We start from the raw sequence: 7,444 nt of genomic DNA, 5'->3' as shown, positions 1-7,444 counted from the left end.
TACCTTTGTTTTTGAGAGGATCTCAGTGCTTAACTCTAGTCCCACAAAAGACTTTGCAGCAGGCAGTAGGGAGCCACAGAAGATTCAAGGGAGTGGCAGGGTTTCTGTCTATCATTTCAATTGGAGTTCTGCCCCTTCTACCATCTCACCCACTACTGCCCTAGCCAACTATCATCTCTACTGGTCAGATTCATCAGAAACTCAGTGGCCTTGGGAGTGAACTCAGTCCCTCCTGCTTAGGAAATCCAGATTTTGTCTGGATTCACCACCCAATCAAAGCACAGTGTGGAATTTTTTCATCTAGAAACTGAGATGACAACCAATTCAGCCTCTTATGGTCCCTCCTTCTATATTCTTGAACAACTTGCACCGGAGCAAGCCAGCTTAGCCAGTTACCATGGACACCACTCTGTCAGTATAATCAGAGCCGACAGGCAGCAGCTAACAGCAGATTTAACTAGTGTCTTGTCCTCTAGGGAAGGCACAGCTAAGGAAAATGTAGCTTTTCTCACTAACATAAATAGTTTAGTGTGCCGAACAGGGAGGTGAAGGAAAGAGGACAGTTCTATCAAATGTCACAACCCATGTTCTTTTTGAAACAAGGAGTAAATACTGGCTGGGGGAACCTTGATCATATTTGCTTTAAAGTCAGGAATATTCCAGAGTTGGCTCATGATCATTGTTTAGGCTGAGTTTTCCCTAAGATCTCAGGTTTTCTCAGTTTCTTCTGTACCTAGTAACATCCAACATTTATACAGCACTTATTATATGCACATTATGTACATTTGTTCATTTAACCCCTACAACTACTCTGTGGAGTAGGTTTTATTACTAGTTCCATTTTGCAGATGAGAGTGCTAAGGTCTCTTCCACAAGCTCTAGCCTGATGCTTCTGGGGTCAATTGGCTTTCCTCAGAAAGTGATGTTTCAGTGTATTCCAGGAGCACAGAGCCTAGGAGAGGTGGATATGTAAACCAACAAATACAGCGCTCTGATGGATGGATATAGTAGGTAGAGAAGGGATTCTTGCTACACTAGAGTCAAGGTAGATGTATTACCTAATCCTCAGTGTTGCTGTCATGATTTGGAAACAACCAGAACATTTTCTTTAGGAGCAGGTATTTAAATGTGGGACTGCAATCAGGTGACTAAGACTCAAAACAGCAACTGGCAAAATATACTTCCTGCTTCACCTTCTTTCTCTTCCTATCCCTACCCCCCACCACACACACACCCGTATGAATCTGGTTAATCTAGCAAGTAAAATATAAGATGTGTGCTGTGTCCTCCCAACCCAGATCATATTAGCTGAGGTTTTTAGAGTACCTCACCACCAGATCTTGATAAATAGTACATAAAAGGAAGTGAAAGACTCACTTTCCATTTTTAACTGCGAAGGTTTTTCAAAGATAGAAGACATGTAATCGAGCAAGACTTCTAAGCAATCCCTGTCCTGTCCCTCAACCTCCAGTTCTGAAAATCTGTGAGACTGGTGGTATTTAGAAAGCCGAGACTGCCGAAGCCTGGTGAGATAGCCGTGATGGGTCAGGAGGGTTGCCCTAATCCTATCTCCATCATCAGTAACTTGCAAGGTGATCTTGTGTAAGTCACTTCCCTCCCCGAGCCTCCCCATTTATTAACAGAGGAAGTTAGAAAAGTCCTTTGAGCTGGTTTATGAATTATGAAACCCACCCTCTACCCTACCCTATCCCCACCTCCCACCCCCCACCCCTGCCCAGGCTAAAGCAGGTCCCTAGGTTATATTCTTGGTGCTTTTCCTTGTTAGCACTTGTCATTTTACTTTTTCTTCTTCTTTTTTAAAAAAAAAATTGATTTATTTATCAGTATTTGCCCTCTCCAAAATACTTGAACTCCACAGGAGCATCGATTGTATTATTCACCGCGATACTCATGTGTTTTAGCCTGTGTCTGGCACACATTAGGAACTCAGTAAACATTTGTTCCCTGAAGTGTTCCTAGCAAATACTCCTCCTCACCCCAGCCCCGCTGGCCTGGTATCAGAGAGCACTGGGGATTCCTAAGTGGTATCTGTGGGAATCTCTGTGCTAACAAACGTGTGGGTTTTTCTGTTTTTTTTTTTTTTTCTCTCCCTGTTGTTATTGACATTGCAAAGGGTCACTTTGGTGCTGACATTGAAATGACTACAATGAGCCCCTGTTTCAAAAAAAAAATTGCCCCTGTCCTTTCCAGGGCTATGGAAGAAACGAGGAGGCCAAATTCAGAAGTTGAGTCAGAACGAAGTCAGTTGCTGCCCATAGTGTAACAGTGATGATTAGTAAACCATAATGTGGAAATTTTTTTCCAAGCCAAGAATTGTTAAGCATTGTGCAGTTAGCACTTCTTAGAGTGGTGTATGAAGTTGAACCACTTTTGATTTCCTTTTGAAAACTATCACTTGAGCTGTATTCATTCATCAGTTCATTTGTTTGGACAGCACTTCTTTTTCAGGCTTTAGCACGTGCCAGACCTGGTGCAAAGCATGGTGAGGGACGTAAAGACAATGTGTGCCAGAAGCCCATGGCCAAGTACAGAGTCTACCCAAGGACTGCAAGGCTGACTCTAAGAGGGCAGTGTTTGTGAATCCATTTGATTAAAGTCTGTCTCTTGCTGCTGGACAGTAAAGCCCCAGGAAGCCAGGGGACAGCATTTTGGTCTTGCTCCATACTGAATCCCCAGTGCTAAATGGTGCCGAGTTTGTAGTTGTTGTTGTCGCTCAGTTGCTTAGTCGTGTCCGACTCTGCAGTCCCATGGACTGCTGCACGCCAGGCTTCCTTGTCCTTCACTATCTCCCTGAGTTTACTCAAACTCATGTCCACTGAGTCGGTGATGCCATTCAACCATCTCATCCTCTGTCGCTCTTTCTCCTCCTTCCTTCAATCTTTCCCAGCATCAGGGGCTTTTCCACTGAGTCAGTTCTTTGCATCAGATGGCCAAAGTATCGGAGTTTCAGCTTCAGCATCAGTCCTTCCAATGAATATTCAGGACTGATTTCCTTTAGGATGGACTGGTTGGATCTCCTTGCAGTCCAAGGGACTCTCAAGAGTCTTCTCCAACATCACAGTTCAAAAGCATCAATTCTTTGGCACTCAGCTTTCTTTATAGTCCAACTCTCACAGTTCAGTTCAATTCAGTTCAGTCGCTCAGTCGTGTCCGACTCTTGTGACCAACTCTCACATCCATGCAATACTTCTGGAAAGATCATAGCTTTGACTAGACAGACCTTTGTCAGCAAAGTGATGTCTCTGCTTTTAATACGCTGTCTAGGTTTGTCATAGATTTTCTTCCAAGGAGCAAGTGTCTTAATTTCATGACTGTAATGGCTGTCTGTAGTGATTTTGGAGCCCAAGAAAATAAAGTCTGTCACTGTTTCCATTGTTTCCCTATCTATTTGCCATGAAGTGATGGGACCAGATGCCATGATCTTCGTTTTTTGAATGTTGAGTTTTAAGTCAGCTTTTTCACTCTCCTTTTTCACTTTCATCATGAGCCTCTTTAGTTCCTCTTCACTTTCTGCCATAAGGGTGGTGTCATCTGCATATCTGAGGTTGTTGATAATTGTCCCGTCAATCTTGATTCCTGCTTGTGCTTCATCCAGCCCTGGTGTTTCCCATGATGCACTCTGCATATAAACTAAATAAGAAGGGTGACAATATACAGCTTTGATGTACTCCTTTCCCAATTTTGAACCAATTTGATGTTGCATGTCTGGTTCTAACTGTTGCTCCTTGATCTGCAACAGGTTTCTCAGGAGGTAAGCAAAGTGGTCTGGTATTCCCATTTCTTTATGAATTTTCCACAGCTTGTTGTCATCCACAGGGTCAAAGGGTTTAGTGTAGTCAATAAAGCAGAAGTAGATGTTTTTCTGGAGTTCCCTTGCTTTTTCTATGATCCAACAAATGATGGCAATTTGATCTCTGGTTCCTCTGCCTTTTCTAAATCTAGCTTATACATCTGGAAGTTCTCAGTTCATGTACTATTAAAGCCTAGCTTGAAGGATTTTGAGCATTAACTTGCTAGCATGTGAAATGGGGGCAATTGTACAGTAGTTTGAACATCTTTAGCACTGCCCTTCTTTGGGATTGGAATGAAAACTGACCTTTTCCAGTCCTGTGGCCACTGCTGAGTTTTCCAAATTTTCTGGTCTGTAGTAGGCATCCAATGTATATTTGCAGAATGAGAAAAGGAGTGTCATCTAAAAGAGATTAAAGGGACCTCCCTGGTGGTCCAGTGGTTAAGAATCCACCTTACAATGCGGGGGACACTGGTTCGATCCCTGGTCAGGGAACTAAAATTCCACATGCTCAGGGACAAATAAGCCCACAGGCTGCAACTAGAGAGAAGCTGTTGCCTTCCGCAATGAAGATCTGGTATGCTGCAACAAAAAACCAACACAGCCGAAAGAAAAGAGAAAGTATCTGGCCCAGAAGGTCCCATAAGGAAATTCTACCGTATACTTACAGGAGTTCAGTTCAGTTCAGTTCAGTCACTCAGTCATGTCCGACTCTTTGTGACCCCATAAATTGCAGCACGCTAGGCCTCCCTGTCCATCACCATCTCCCGGAGTTCACTCAGACTCATGTCCATCAAGTCGGTGATGCCATCCAGCCATCTCATCCTCTGTAGCCCCCTTCTCCTCCTGCCCCCAATCCCTCCCAGCATCACAGTCTTTTCCAATGAGTCAACTCTTCGCATGAGGTGGCCAAAGTACTGGAGTTTCAGCTTTAGCATCATTCCTTCCAAAGAAATCCCAGGGTTGATCTCCTTCAGAATGGACTGGTTGGATCTCCTTGCAGTCCAAGGGACTCTCAAGAGTCTTCTCCAACACCACAGTTCAAAAGCATCAATTCTCCGGTGCTCAGTCTTCTTCACAGTCCAACTCTCACATCCATACATGACCACTGGAAAAACCATAGCCTTGACTAGACGGACCTTAGTCGGCAAAGTCATGTCTCTGCTTTTGAATATACTATCTAGGTTGGTCATAACTTTTCTTCCCAGGAGCAAGCGTCTTTTAATTTCATGGCTGCAATCACCATCTGCAGTGATTTTGGAGCCCAAAAAAGTAAAGTCTGACACTGTTTTTACTGTTTCCCCATCTATCTGCCATGAAGTGATGGGACCAGATGCCATGATCTTCGTTTTCTGAATGTTGAGCTTTAAGCCAACTTTTCACTCTCCTCTTTCACTTTCATCAGGAGGCTTTTTAGCTCCTCTTCACTTTCTGCCATAAGGGTGGTGTCATCTGCATATCTGAGGTTATTGATATTTCTCCTGGCAATCCTGATTCCAGCTTGTGTTTCTTCCAGTCCAGCATTTCTCATGATGTACTCTGCATATAAGTTAGATAAGCAGGGTGACAATATACAGCCTTGACGTACTCCTTTTCCTATTTGAAACCAGTCTGTTGTTCCATGTCCAGTTCTAACTGTTGCTTCCTGACCTGCATTTTTTAAATGAAAGAGATTTTAAAAACATGTTATGGGGGTTGGAGAGGTAGAGCTTAGTCTCAGCTGGAGACATCACCTGATCAAAACTGGCGGGGGGACTGTAAAAATTAGGGTTAGTGTTCCCACTGTTGCTCTCAGACCCATTTTACAGATGAGGAAACTGTCACAGAGAGGGAGAAGGATTTGCCCAGGGTCACACAGTGTTATTCTCTCTGCCCTCTGACTGATAAGGATAAGAGGCTTATGGAAGGTTCCTGATGGGAGAGACTGACTGTGGGGGAAACTGGGTCTTGTTCTGATGGGTGGGGCCATGCTCAGTAAGTCTTTAATCCAATTTTCTGTTGATGGGCAGGGCTGTGTTCCTTTCCTGTTGTTTGACTGGAGACCAAACTATGGTGGAGGTAATGAAGGTAATGGCGACCTCCTTCAAAAGGTCCCATGCATCCACTGCGGCACTCAGTTCTCCCAAGCCTGAGGCAGGCCAGCCCCGACCCACGCCTCTGCTGGAGACTCCTGGACTCACAGGCAAGCCTGGGTCAGTCTCTCGTGGGGTCACTGCACCTTTCTCCTGGGTCCTGGTGTGCACAGGTTTTGTTTGTGCCCTCCCAAAGTCTGTTTCCCCAGTCCTGTGAAAGTTCTGTAATCAAATCCCACTGGCCTCCAAAGTCAAATTCCCTGGGCAAATTCCATCCCTTTGCCAGATCTCCAGGTTGGGAAATCTGCTGTGGGTCCTAGAACTTTCTTAACAGTGCGAGAATTTGGTATAATTGTTCTGCAGTTTGTGCATCGTCTGCTCTGCGGCTCTATGGTGGGGTTAACGGCGACCTCCTCCAAGAGGGTTTATGCCGCACCTAGGATTGCTGCACCCAGAGCCCCTGCCTCTGCAGCAGGCAACTGCAGACCTGTACCTCCATAGGAGACACTCAAACCCTCGAAGGCAGGTCTGGTTCAGTCTCTGTGGAGTCTCCTGGTGCACACAAGGTTTTGTTTGAGTCCTCTGAGCATCTCTGGCAGGTATGGGGTTTGATTCTAAACACGATTTTGCCCCTCCTACCATCTTGCTGGGGCTTCTCCTTTGTCTTTGGATGTGGAGTATCTTTTTTTGGTGGGATCCAACATTCTCCTGTCGATAGTTGTTCAGCAGCGAGTTGTAATTTTGGAGTTCTTGAAGGAGAACTTGCCTTGTCTAATTCAATGAAACTATGAGCCATGCTGTGTAGGGTCGCCCAAGATGGATGGGTCATGGTGGAGAATTCTGACAAAATGTGGTTCACTGGAGAAGGCACTGGAAAACCACTTCAGTATTCTTGCCTTGAGGACCCCATGAACAGTATGAAAAGGCAAAAAGATATGACACTGAAAGCTGAACTCCCAGATTGGTGGGTGCCCAATATGCTACTGGAGATGAGTGGAGAAATAACACCAGAAAGAATGAAGAGATGAAGCCAAAGCGAAAACAATGCCCAGCTGTGGATGTGACTGGTGATGGAAGTAAAGTCCGATGCTGTAAAGAACAATATTGCATAGGAACCTGGAATGTTAGGTTCATGAATCAAGGTAAATTGGAAGTGATCATACAGGAGATGGCAAGAGTGAACATCAACATTTTAGGAATCAGCTAACTAAAATGGACTGGAATGGGTGAATTTAACTCAGATGACCATTATATCTATTACTGTGGGAAAGTATCCCTTAGAAGAGATGGAATAGCCATCGTAGTTAACAAAAGAGTTGAAAGTGCAGTACTTGGGTGCAGTCTCAAAATGACAGAATGATCTCTGTTCATTTCCAAGGCAAATCATTCAATATCACAGTAATTCAACTCTATACCCTGACCAATAATGCTGAAGAAGCTGAGGTTGAATGGTTCTATGAAGACTCACAAGACCTTCTAGAACTAACACCCCCAAAAGATGTCCTTTTCATCATAGGGGACTGGAATGCAAAAGTAGGAAGTCAAGAGATAGCTGGAGTAA

The sequence above is a fragment of the Ovis aries genome, chromosome 21 (assembly GCF_016772045.2).
Source record: "Ovis aries strain OAR_USU_Benz2616 breed Rambouillet chromosome 21, ARS-UI_Ramb_v3.0, whole genome shotgun sequence".
NCBI classification, from domain to species: domain Eukaryota; kingdom Metazoa; phylum Chordata; class Mammalia; order Artiodactyla; family Bovidae; genus Ovis; species Ovis aries.
Note: the sequence above shows the minus strand (reverse complement) of the source record.